This window comes from Ovis canadensis, chromosome 11, assembly GCF_042477335.2.
Source record: "Ovis canadensis isolate MfBH-ARS-UI-01 breed Bighorn chromosome 11, ARS-UI_OviCan_v2, whole genome shotgun sequence".
In the NCBI taxonomy this organism is placed as follows: Eukaryota; Metazoa; Chordata; class Mammalia; order Artiodactyla; family Bovidae; genus Ovis; species Ovis canadensis.
The window spans coordinates 61,679,100-61,689,693 of NC_091255.1; the positions used below are offsets into that span (position 1 = coordinate 61,679,100).

Sequence of the window (10,594 nt, forward strand, 5' to 3'; positions counted from 1 at the left end):
TAGCCTGCTTAGGCTACAGGCTTCCCAGGTGGTGCCAGTGGTGGAGAACCCACCTGCCAATGCAGGAGACATAAAATGATGTGGGTTAGATCCTCGGGTCAGGAAGATCCCCTGGAGGAGGGCATGGCAACCCACTCTAGTATTCTTGCCTGGAGAATCCTATGGCGGGCTACAGTCCATAGCGTCGCAAAGAACCAGACATGACTGAAGCAACAACACACACACATGCTTGGACTACTGCAACAAAAATATCCCGGACCCGGTGGTCGAAACAACAGAAATTTCTTCCTCCCAGTTCGGAAGGCTCTAAGTCCAAAGGCAAGGTGGCAGTTCCTGGTGAGGCTGTCTGGCCTTCTTGCTGTGTCTTCACCCACTTGAGAGAGAGGAAGCAAGCTCTGGGGTCTGTTGCTTCTGTTCCTCTGGAGAACCCTGGCTCGCACATACGGCACAGAGAAACCTGGGAAGAAACCCCCCACTCTGGGGGAGAATTTGCTGAAGCGAATCTTAGCAGATGTGCAGGGGAAGAGCGGGACCTCACATCCTTTCATCTGTTTTACACTCTCATACTCAGCCTGCCCGGATGGCATTGGCTCTTCCCGGGCACGTGCGACACGGTTGACTCAGTTTGGCACCAGATCCACTCACACCTGTAAAGTGTCTGCCTGTGGATGACGCTGACATCTTACTGGGCACCCTTTCCCCAGACTTCGGGTGCCACCTTCTGCACTTACTGGAGGATGACGCTGCAGGCCTGCTCAGCAGTGCTGGGGGACTCCCTTGGAGGCTGCGGGAGTAGGGACAGAAGGGCCCCCGTGGGGGTGGCATACGCCGGATGTTAAACCGGGGGCATCTGCCTTCCTCCAGGTGCCCACCACACGGGGGAGACCCCACTGAGGGGAGCCTATTGAAACAGAAGTTTGGGTGGTGTGCCCTGGGGACCAGGTGACTTTTTCCTTGACTTGGTCTCTGGATTGAAATATAAGGAAGCAAGGAGATAGTCCAAGTCACCAAATAGTTCTTGGAGGTGGTCAGTTCCCAAGGAGCAGAGCCCAAACCTCAAATACACTCAGCTCTTGGCCTGTTCCTAGGTGAGTACAGATTCCGGGCAAAGAGGATGTGGCTACATGCAAACACTGACTTTGGTTGGTATGTGTCTTGTGTAATTGGCCTCGGTAAACTTTCCAAGCAATTACTGCTTATAGCCTTGTCTGTAGCTTAACCTTTACTTTTCAAAGGTTGGGTCTGGAAATGTCCGCAGAGAGAAAACACGGGGGTGTATTAGGAAGATGCCGCTTCCACCTACTGTGAGTCTCTCCTTAACCTGCCACCAGATGTGTGGGGGTTGTCCCCAGCCAATCAGCCCTCCACGACACCAGCTGGATGCTCTCCAACATAGCTCAGTTCCGATACTACGTACCCAGAGGCAGCATCAGATCCCACGGGTGAAGGACACAGTCCCACGAGGCTGCGCCCCCAACTTCAAATGCCAACCAAAAGAGGTGGGTCCCCAGGTCACCCACAGCTCTGTCCAGTTTGCCTCTGAATTGACATCATATGTACTTATTTATAGATGTTTACTGTTTATTTATAAATAGATATTTATGCGTGCGTGCTAAGTCACTTCAGTCATGTCTGACTGTGTGACCCTATAAACTATAGCCCTCCAGGCTCCTCTGTCCATGGACTTCTACAGGCAAGAATACTGGTGTAGGTTGCATTGGCAGGCAGATTCTTTAACCTCTAGCACTGCTTGGGAAGCCCCCAATGTATTTATAAATATTATAAAATTACTATAAATATTTTAACAACATAGATATATTTATTATAAATGTGTATTTAAATATAAATTAATATAAACATTGTTTCTATTTATTGTTGAAATTTTACTTTAATTTTTATTTATTTTTAAATTTTGCAGCCTCCCTGTGTAGCTTGCAGTATCTTAGCTCCCTGATCAGGATGGTCAGGCCTCTGTGCTTCCACTGCACAGAGGCCTAACCACCGAAACACCAGGGAAGTCCCTGAAATTTTACAAACACAAAGAAGCACAAGGAATAATACCAAAAGCCCATATTCCTACTACCCAGTATTTCCAACTATTCACATTTTGTCACTCCCCCAACCTTCCAATTTTTTTAAATCAATAAGCTAGATATTCTGGCTTTCATTTAGGACACAGAAAGCTGGAAAGAGTCACACCCTCATCCTAACAGGAGAAGTCTAGACAGATCTACAAAACCATTCCAAGCCCATCAAGGAGCTGCCTGAAATCTAAGACAGGCCTCCAAGGAAGGCAGAAGAGTGGGTCACGGGGCAGAGCTGGGCAGGAGGTGAGCTGAGACTTCTAGTGAAGTGCAGCAGGCACGAAGCAGGCCAGCTGAGGGCGAGAGTCGTGGGTGCTGAGACCCATGGGGTCCTCCGCAGGGACCACGCCGTGCTCACGGGGTGGGGGCAGGGCAGGCAGCCGAGAAAACTTCCTCGAAGCCCTCAAAGTTCTCCTTACAGAGCAAAAGCCTGCAGTCACCGAGGGAGCAGCAGAAAACACAGGTGGAGACAGGCTGGAGGGTGGTGAGGCCGGAGGGTGGTGAGGCTGGAGGAGCAGAGGCCCTCTGCCTGTGAGGAGGCACACGAGGAGATATCCTACTCCTGGGAGGGGTGGGACCACGAGAAAGCCCTGCCCCGAGGTGCAGGGACAGGGACTGAGGTCTAAACCCAGCAGAAGAGAAGCCCTCTGCCCACATCCTGGTGCCCCAGCCCAGCCCAGGCCAGGCTGGAAAGTGCCCAGTCACAGCCGTCCTCTTCCGGGCAGGCTTATTGAGAGAGCCCCACAACAAGAAGGCTTACTGAGAGATCCCACAACAAGAAGGCTGAGAGATCCCACAACAAGAAGGCTGAGAGCAGTCATTTGCCGCCCAGCACTCATGGCTGCATCGCCCTCCCTGAGGTCTCCCCGTTGGGTTACCTCCTGGCCCGTTGCCCTTTGTGCTGACTCCACTTTGCTGTGTGAATCATTAGACGCTGGGAGGCATTTCACTCTCAATCCATCCACCAGTTTTTCTCTGTTCTGAGCAATCTGTCACGAACCTGCATGGACAAGTCTTAGTGTGGACAAGCACTTCCATTTAAATCTCTTGGTAAGTACCCAGGAACAGGGTTGCTAGGTTGTAGAGCGAGGGCATCTTTGAGGGAACCACCAAACATCTTCAAATAAGCTGTCCCTCACATTCTCGGCAGCAGCACCCCAAGTCCCTCCCGCTCTGCGTCCCTGCTGATATTTGGTACTGTCAGTCTCTGGTTTCACCAGTTTTAGTGGGGATATCAGGAGAAGGCAATGGCAGCCCACTCCAGTGTTCTTGCCTGGAGAATCCCAGGGGTGGCAGAGCCTGGTGGGCTGCAGTCCATGGGGTCACTGAGAGTTGGACACAACTCACTGACTTCACTTTCACTTTTCACTTTCATGCATTGGAGAAGGAAATAGCGACCCACTCCATCACTCTTGCCTAGAGAATCCCAGGGGCAGCGGAGCCTGGTGGGCTGCCATCTCTGGGGTCACACAGGGTCGGACACGACTGAAGTGACTTAGCAGCAGCAGCAGCAGCAGCAGCAGTGGGGATATCTCATAGTGGTTTTAGTTTGCATTTTTCTAGCGACATGATATTGAGCATTTTTTCACTGGCTTGTTCGCTGTATTTCTTCTTTGCCAAACTGTCTATTCAAGTCATTTGCCCATTAAAAAAAAAAAATTCAGGTTTTCTTCTTGTTAATGGGTTGTAAACATTCTTTACAGAATCTGGATACAAGTCCTTAATTGGATATATGTGCTGCAAATATTTTCTCCCAGTCTTGGCCTTGCTTTTAAACTTTTTTTTTTTTTTTTTGGCTGCATCAAAAAAAAAGAAAAAAAAATCAGGATCTTAGTAAGTTCCCTGATTAGAGATGGAACCCATGTCCCTGCAGTGGAAGCAGACAGAATTGTGTGAATAGTTTATCTGAATTTGTTTTCTGTAACCCAAGCAAACGTGATTCAGGTGCATTAATAGTTTGTCAGGATGGTTGTTCTGACTCTTTTCAAAGTAGTCCAGATTTGTAAGGATGGAGGCGACCTGAAGATATAAGAGGGGAAGCAGCACAGGCAGGAGAAAGAAGGAGCCTGTTTCTAGGGTTTCACCCCTCTCTTCTGACCCTTGACCCGTTTCTGTCCACCTGATGGGTGCTACTTGTCCACTACGCTCCCCTCCTTACTCCTGGATTAGACAGCTGCTGCTTTTGTCCTTAAACAATTGGTGTGTCCAGGTACTGTTGCGTCACCTTTGTGCCCAGGGTAAACAGAACGAGAGTACGGCAGCTTACCCCCCAGTTACGTCAGCTCTCACTCCTCCATTCCCATCATCGTCATCCCTGAATACTGACTGGTTAAACATCATGTGGATATCACTCTGCTATGCAGTGCCCTTCAGTTGTCTGGCATTTCATGTAAGAAATCATGATGATTATCTACTGACTTCCTGCTATTGTCATAAACATATTATTTCTTTGGTTAAGTCAGCTCAGGACCAGGACCCTCCTTGGAGGTGGATGTTTGCATAGGCAGGGCCCATGGTGAGGTAATCACCAGGGCCCTCCAGGCAGCACACAGTAAAGGTGGGATCTGCATACCGTTCTGGCGATCAGGACTCCCTCAAGTCAATCCTGGACTCAGGTAAGCACTGTGGTCTAGTGCTCTCCAGGCTGTGTGACTCATTCTCTTATGTGTTTGCAAAGTAGGATGTTTTGCAATAATATGCAAAAGGGTATCGTTACTTTGATCCTATCTCTTCCTACACAGATTGAGTCAAAAGTCTAAGTGGGAGTGTTGGGGAAAACCCACTGAAAGAATGGGAGTATGGTCAGACCACTGAAGATGTCTCTTTCTCTTGTTCTCCATATTCCCTGCTTGACTAATTCCTGGCTTCCCTCACATGACCATTCAGCCCTCTCCACTGTAGGATTTCAACAGTCCCTGGTAACTCTGAGCCCACCAGATGTCAATTCCTCGAATAAACGGTAGCCTCCTTCTCTCCTGAGCAACAAAGACTGCTGCCGTGTCCTGCCTGGGGTCTGCCGCACCTGGTGGGGTGTCACTCCAGGACCCCTGTCTAAGATCCTCTGTCCAGTGAACCATTGATGTCTCTGTGTTGTCTCTGGTCTCTTTCTTCAGTCTCGAGGCCGGGCAGCTACGAAGCTTGCCGGCTGGTGGGGTGCAGCCCGCAAAAGGGTGAAGGGTGTTATTTGAGTGAATGGGTTGATTATGGCAGATGCAGAAACTGTCATTCAAACCATAGTCTGATATAGAATCCAAAATGCAGAGAAAATTCTAAAGGCCTGTTTAAAAATGGTGAGAGCTAGAACAAAAAATGCAAGGTTCCCCCAACTTTTCCCCAGAAGACCATCTTTAGTTAACTTACTTGAGGAAGCTGCTTCCCTGAGCATTATGGCCACAAAGAGCTCATTGTTTTAGGTTCCTCCTTCAGCTGCCTGGCTGGGACTGTTGACTAAATGCATTCTGGATGCTGAGTTAGTTTGGGCTCATGAAGAAGGGGAGACACACACATGTCAGGCTGAGCAACATTGCATAATTGTCCCATCTCAATATTTCTTAGTGCAAGAAACACTAACCATACGTTTTTTAAAAAGAATAAATCAGACTTCACAAACTACAGCCTGGGGGGAAATATCAATATTTGCAATATAAAGAGCTGGGGAAAAGTGAGAAATGACAACTCGGGGGAGTTTTGATTTATATTTCCCTGACTCCTTATGTGATTTTCACATGCCAACGTACATTCTTTTGCGGTATCCGTTTGAATTTTCCCCTCTGTGCATTGCCAGTTCATGCCTTGTGACTATCTTTCTTTAGGGTTGTCTTTAAAAAAAAAAAAAATTTACATATTTAGTGATTTGCTGCATTGGGTCTTAGTTTTACCATACGAGATCTTTTGTTGCAGCTCACAGATTCTCTAGTTGTGATGCAAGCTCAGTAGTTGTGACACGTGGGATTAGTTGCTCCTTGACATGTGGAATCTTAGTTCCCCAACCAGGGATCAAACCTGTGTCCCCTGCATTGCAAGGCAGATTCTTAACCACTAGACCACCAGGGAAGTCCCTAGGGTTGTCTTTAAAAATTAATTAGTAGGTGTTTTGTGATATTAAGTGGTATTATACTTACTTGTATATTATAAGCATGATCTAATATTAATAATCTAATCTAATAAATCTAATACTTGCCTTTTGACTTTGTGTTATATTTTCCAAAATTTTAATTTTATAGAGTCAAATATGTCTTTTTTTCTGTATGGTTTTGAGTTTCTTGTCTTAAAGAGGTTGCCATCCTGGTGGCTCAGAGGTTAAAGTGTCTGCCTACTATGCGGGAGACCTGGGTTTGGTTCCTGGGTCAGGAAGATCCCCTGGAGAAGGAAATGGCAACCCACTCCAGTATTCTTGCCTGGAGAATCCCACGGAAGGAGGAGCGTGGTGGGATACAGTCCCCGGGGTGGCAAAGAGTCGGACCCGACTGAGCGACTTCACTTTCAATTTTCTTCTAATATTTAATTTGAATTTTTTTTTTGACCTTTGGATTTTTAATCCATCAAAGGTTCATTTTTGTTTATGTTATGAGGAAAGGATATATGTTTATTTTATTCCAGAGAAGTATTTGATAATGCCAACACAATCTATTAATTAAATTATCATTTTCCCATTGAGATACCACTTTTATCATGTGTTAAATTCCCATATATTTTTGGAATGGCTTTTCATGTGCCAAGAGTACTCTTTTCATTACAGTTGTTTCTAAGGAGGCTATTAATAGTTGGTGAGTCAAACCTCCCTTATTATTCCTTGGTTTTGAGATGTTCTTGGCTATCCTCAGACATTTATCCTTTCTCAGAAGCATTAAAAATATTTGTTTCTAGTTTGAAAAGCACAGATGGGGTCACAAGGCCAGAGAAATGCGAAGACTTGCTGCCCAGAGCATAAATGCGAGCTGCCACTTCTCTTCTGAGCCAGCTGTGTCCAGTTACCTGATCCAAGTAGCCATCTAGGGAAAAATCCTTTAAAAATCAATTAGAACGACTTGCCAGAGAGTGGGTATAGTTGACTTATCACAACTGATCAGTGGCTCTTGGGGCAGAATTTTGAGCGATGGTGTCCTTCCGAGGGGCTTCCCAATGTTAAAGAACCTGCCTGCCTATGCAGGAGATGCAGGAGATGTGGGCTCAGTCCCTGGGTTGGGAAGATCCTCTGGAGAGGGAAATCAACCTACTCCAGTATTCTTGCCTGGAAAATCCCAGGAGGAGCCTGGCAGGCTATAGTCCATGGGGTCGTAAGAGTCAGAGTCGGAAATGACTTGGCAACTGAGCACACACACACGTCATTCTGAGAGTCTTGGAAGAGCTGCTGGAGGCAGGTGGTGCGGGCAGGGAGCAGGCCTCCAGACAAGGGACCTTCTCGGGGGCTCTGACCCCTGACCTCTGGCAGGACCATGTTCTTGTGTTTCCTGGAGATGCCCCTGTGTGTCCTCCTTCTAACTGACATCAGCCCTCCAGCCCCTGGTGATTCCATTCTCAGCCCTGTCCTCGCTCTACCCAGCTGTCTGGGCATCTCTCCTCATCTCTATGACTCAACTCCGTTTCACTGAGGCGGCTGAAAGCTAAGATGCTCTTTAGAGCTAGAAGAGAAAAAAAAGATTACCATCAGTCTGCATTGTGTACAACTTCCTTCTGACATGGTGGGGAAATGCTGATCAGTGGCAGGTGGCCACCTGGGAACAAAGGGAGCTGTTGACAGGCCCTTGGGGACAGGAACAGGTCCTCCTGCTCAAATCCCACTTTCTCCCACCTGTTCATCGGGCGTCTGGTGGGCATTTCCTTGGGCAGAGCTAGTGAACAGCAGCAGCAGCCTGGCCTTTGTTCAAACTTAGAATGGACCCGCCTATTTGGTGGCATTGCCTGGTTGTCTGCCCCACAAGTGGCTCCCGGGCTTTCTGCCTACATCTTGGTCCACGTCAATAATGGAAACTGGGAGGGTCCACTTCCCTCCACTTGAGAACACTGAGGCTTGTTTATCAGCCAAATGGCTCAGGATTCCAAGATGTAAGACTTTTAAATAAGAAGGAGGGAGGCACCAGGGTCATAAGGATGAGAGAATCCCTGATGCAGATTAGTGGAATGATTCCTGATGGCCTGTTTTCCTTCTTCGTTTGATTCCATCACTAATTCTCAGCCGCCCTCTTCTTTCCTCCCCACCCCTCTGCCTGACATGGACACCAACTGCCTCTCCACAGTCCTGTCTCCCCCACATCACCTCCCCAACCCACACAGGGAAAGGCTCTGCCTTTTAGATTGTTCTCTTTTTTGAAAGAATTTCAAAAGTACAGAAAAATTGCCAAAAATTTTTACTATAAAGAACACCTGTACGCCCAAACTTAGCTGCTAATATTTCACCCGTTTGCTATTTTTGTGTCCTCTCTCTCTACCATTAGAAAGGTTACTTGCAAACACCCAGCCCTTTAGCTCTAAACCTTTCTGTGCATAATTGCTAGGAATAGGAATGTCCACTTACATAACCGTAAAACCACTGTATAGTTACCAGCATCAGTAAATTTAACATGGATGCAACACTTTTGTCTGATTGACTGTTTGAATTCAGATTTGTCAGTTGACCCAAAGTAACGTCTTTTATAGCATTTTCCCTCCGGTCTAGGATCCAGTCCACAATCAGGCATTGCGTTTAGTTGTCCTGTTTCTTTAGCCTCCTTTAATCTGGACTTTCTATGGCTTTTCTTCATCTGCTATGACATGGACATTTTAAAATCTCTTTTTTAAAATATTTATTTCTTTTGCCTGCACTGGGTCTTCACTGTGGCATGCGGGATCTAGTTCCCCTGACCAGGGATCCAGCCTGGTTCCCTACAGTGGAAACTCGGAATCTTACACGCTGGACCACCAGGGAAGTCCCAACATGGATTTTGGTTTTTTTTAAGAATAACCCCTCATCCCGGCCTTTTAGAAAATAATAGATTGCTCCTTATTTGGGGTTTATGTCACATTTCCTCAGGAGCAGATGGGGGTTATGCATTTTTGGCAGCGACTTGTATGGGGGTGCCGTACCTGCAAAAGGCACCCCATCAGGAGGCACCAAGGCCACACCCCTTACTGGTGGTGAGGCGGTTGACCGCCTGGTTCAGGTATGCTCAATTCCTCCACGGCATAATCGCTGTTTCTTTATTCTCCTTGCAGCTGATAGGAAACCAGGGAGGAGACACTTGGAGATGATGCAAATATGCTATTTCTCATGAACCCTCCTCCTAGACTGACGGCGAAAGAGTCCCAGCAGAAGACTCTCACCTGCTCCAGGCTTCACCTGTCAAGCATTTCTGAATCTCACAAGGGCTGTGAACTCAGGAGGATGCCATCATTAAAAAAAAGAAGCAGAAGAAAAAAAACAATGTTTGTCCTTTTAAGGGTTAACTTCCTTAGACGTTTTCCTGACATTGATATACATCCTGATGTAATACCTGGCAGAAAAGACCAGGTTCTGGCACAGGCTGATTTGCTTGGATCATCTGAAGGTAACTGCGGTCCTTAATGATTGAGGCTCTTTGTATATTTGCTAAAAGCTACGGATAAATTTCCCAGAATTTGCACAGGTCATGCACTGATAACTTTCATGCAATCCCAGTGATGTCCCTTCCCTAAAGCTGGTCCATGGCCCCACTCTGAGGACCCTGCCTGGAGGATTCCCCCAGCCTGGTGCTCTTTTCATGGTTTGCAGATCTGCAGGTGTGGGTGGAGAGCTACAGAATTCTCACTCTGAGTCTCTTCCCTGCAGAGTTGCTGCTTCCTTAGAGGACATTCCCCTCCAGCCACTCACCTACGTTACGCTATGCATGATGCCTGTTTTGATGAGGCCGTTGAATTGGTCATTTGTGGTCTTTTCATTAAGTGTATCAGAAAAGCCAGAATTTGTATTACCCACCATGAGGACTGTCTCAGGAATGCTTTGAGCTGCAGGTAGCAGAAGCCCAACCAACAGCGGCCTGAACAAGCAAAGGTGTCTTTTTCTCATACAACGAGGAGCTTGCAGGCAGGTGCCTGCCCGGGGTGTTTCAGTCGCCCCGCCAGTTCAGCATGGCAGCCGTCACCCTCGTGGCTGCCCCATCACGGTGCTGTAGCAGCCAGAGCAGCCCCCAGCAGCAGGTCTGTGTTCCGGGCAGGAAAAGGGACATAGAGGAAGCAGTTTCAGCTGCAAGACAGGATCTGTTTCCTCATGCACCCCATCTCAGTGCCACCCCAAGTTAGCCTCCCTGGCATCAGCGGTGATGGATGTCAAGGGAAGGGGCTCTGGTACAGCATTGAGTTTCTCCATCTCTGGCACCTGCCAGCTCACGATCTTCGTGGATGACTCCTGCCTCCGCACCAGGTGCCCACCTGTGAGATGAACACAGAAGACAGTGGCTCAAGTTGTCCCCACAACTATGGATACTGTTGCTGCTGCTGCTGCTAAGTCACTTCAGTTGTGTCTGACTCTGTGCGACCCCATAGATGGCAGCCCACCA

General features: G+C 47.7%; 1 long non-coding RNA gene across 1 annotated transcript; it reads left to right on the forward strand.

Annotated features, from left to right (window-relative positions):
* Positions 1-2,837: 2,837 nt before the first annotated feature.
* On the forward strand, positions 2,838-9,680 carry LOC138414484 (uncharacterized). Its single transcript, XR_011246846.1, has 3 exons — positions 2,838-3,134; positions 4,543-4,699; positions 9,276-9,680. It is a non-coding gene; the product is annotated as an uncharacterized lncRNA (long non-coding RNA).
* Positions 9,681-10,594: the final 914 nt, after the last annotated feature.